The sequence below is a fragment of the Mobula birostris genome, chromosome X (genome assembly GCF_030028105.1).
Source record: "Mobula birostris isolate sMobBir1 chromosome X, sMobBir1.hap1, whole genome shotgun sequence".
In the NCBI taxonomy this organism is placed as follows: Eukaryota; Metazoa; Chordata; class Chondrichthyes; order Myliobatiformes; family Myliobatidae; genus Mobula; species Mobula birostris.
The window spans coordinates 15,701,984-15,704,666 of record NC_092402.1 but is presented as its reverse complement, the minus strand read 5'-3'; the positions used below and the strand labels follow the sequence as shown (position 1 = coordinate 15,704,666).

Here is a 2,683-nt window from a genome sequence, read left to right as displayed (position 1 = left end):
ATCACGGGTTTTAATTAGAGACATATTCTTGCCTTATCAGTAAAACTTGAATAGACAAAAGGTGGGAGCATAGATCAATATGTGAACTCATAAGACATGATGTATGCAGCATGTGTGAATACAGCCCACAGATCATTCTCAAAGGGACAGCTGTGAGTCATTAAAACAAAAACACTGAAGGCCGTTTTTTTTTTCCAGTCAAGGACAGTCTCTCCAACTTTTCATAGAACAGAGCATATACAAGCTGGCACCTAATTTTAACCTGCCATTTACCAGAATCAGAGAATCATTTCTTACTTTCCCAACACCCTTAACCTTCATCATTCCCTCCTTTTTATCATTACACAATAACCTTTCAGAACAGATTGTCGCTTCTACAACATGATATGAAACATGGCCACAAGCACCATAGGATACAGATAATAATCAAAGTTAATACAGTCAGACTTCAGACATGCATAAACACCACTATCAATCCACATATTTTCCTTTAATCCAAGAGAGTCCTTCTGCTGGGTTCCTTCAGTGAGACGTTTGCAGTCTGTTCGATGTATCCTCCGAGAGTGCCCCTCCACAAGTGCACTGGGTGGCTTACAGTATACAGGGGCCAGTGTTCCAATATGGCAGATTAGTTCATCAAGGAGCATTGGCTCAATAAGATCAGTTTCTTCTGAAATTAGAGGTTTATCTGCTCTTGTGTCTCAGTTGTTGTATTTTTAAGATAGTTTCACAATAGCAGTCAAAAGTTGTAGTTGAACCCGTGTGCTCTCATCATGGAATCCTTCCAGGAAGCTCTCTAATAGCTCATCAGCATTGTCAATTCTTTCAGCATACTCTCCAGCTATCCGTATCATTGCTGCTCTTGCTTCTGGTTCATCCAATGAGTCCAGGTTTTCACAAAGTGTTGCATTAACACTTTCATACTTGTTTGGCTATTTACAGAAAATGTCCTTTATTACTACAATAGCTTCTTGGACGACGTAGTTTACTTTTGTCTGAATGAGGTCAAGTAGCGTACTCACGCAGCATTCTGCTGATTGCTCAACTTTGATTGCACATCATCCAATTGCACGCACAGCTTTTCATACAAAGTCAACATCTGCTTCAGTGGCATACTCCTTCAATTCTGCCAAAACCTGTGCAATGTTGGCTTGAGAAGCCAATCGAATCACAATATCTGGTTTTTCCAGTTTCACATATATCTTTACAAAGAAAACCTTCATTTCATGCTTAGGAATCTCAGAACTTTTCTGTACAATGAGGCTGATGTTCCGGAGGGCAACATATTGGAGTTCTGGTTCTGCAGACAACAGCGTTACCAATGGGGGAGCCAGTTTCTTCAACAAAGTGCCATAGTAATCCAAGTCCTTTGAAAGCATTTCCATGAATTTCATCAGAACCTTTACAGCCAACAGGACAACAGTTGAGTTGACGTGAGATAAACGTGGCGTCACACGCTCACAGATGCCTTGAGCTTCTCGGTCATCCTTTGGGCTACAATTGGCCAAACAATCAAGGATAAATATCTGGCCCCATTCAGTACATTCATTTAAGGCTATTAAAAGCTTGTTGATGTCTGAAAATTGAGGTCTAACAAGTTGCTGTTTGGGTGAGGTTGTGCGATCTCTGACAGAGCAGCCACAGCATTTGCAACGACCATTGGAATAGAGTCAGATATCAGATCCTTTAGAGTGTCCAGCAATCCCTGATCTTCTACCAGCTGTGCATTGATGTCATGTAGCGTGGCTTCACAGACAGCAGCAGTTTTTCAAACATAACGGTCTTCATCCTTTAGACATTTTCCACAGGGGCTCATACTTTTAATTCTCAATAATTTTATCCTCACGGATGCAGCCTATTATTCTCACGGCTAGCACCCTGATAAATGGATTGGGATCTTCACAGTCCTTAACAAAAGTGTTGACAGCCATAATTGCCATATCTGGTTGGCTCTTTGCATAGTTCATTAGATAGAGGTACAGCAGCTTCTTCAACTCCAAATCGTCTGTCTGCATGTAGTTTATGACATCAGGAAAGAGGGCACTGACATTTCTGCCACCGGTCATTGACGTAATCCCTTTCTTCACTGCTTCTTTCTTTTTCTCCTGCTTGTCACTATTGAATTCTGCTTTGACTTCGAAGATTTCTCCTTTCTTGGTTGTTGTGAAATATTTAGAATCAGTCATGGCGAGTGTGGTCCTCTCCACCGAGGTCCAAGTTTCCCTGGACCCCAATTCTTGATCAGGACAAAATCTCCAGGCTCACTTGTGGGGTAGTCACCTTTAGGCTGGGTTTCATCTTCCCGATAGGGCTGTCATACCTGTAAGTGCAAGCTTAGGAAAGTTTTAGTTAATTTGCATAAATATTTTCCCATCTCCTCCCCCAAGGTATGCATGTCTAATTTTGCAGGTAAGCTGTCAGGGAGGAGCGGCAAACAAGGTCAGGGTCCCGTAGGGTTCTCAAAGGCTTCCCGTAGATAATTTCTGCAGATGATAACCCCATCTTACTTGCTGGCATGATTCTCATATGGAATAGGGCTCAGGGTAAAACCTTCAACCAGGTCAATCCAGTTTCTTGTGTAAGTTTGGCCAACTTATCTTTCAAGGTACTCGAGGTAGCTGTAGAGCGGTGAGTAAGTTGTTTACAAAGGTAGCATTACTAATTGGGGGGGGGGGGGCGCAGA

General features: G+C 42.2%; 1 pseudogene; it reads right to left on the bottom strand.

Moving 5' to 3' along the window:
• Positions 1–374: 374 nt before the first annotated feature.
• LOC140191490 (AP-1 complex subunit beta-1-like) lies at positions 375–2,186 on the bottom strand (annotated as a pseudogene).
• Positions 2,187–2,683: the final 497 nt, after the last annotated feature.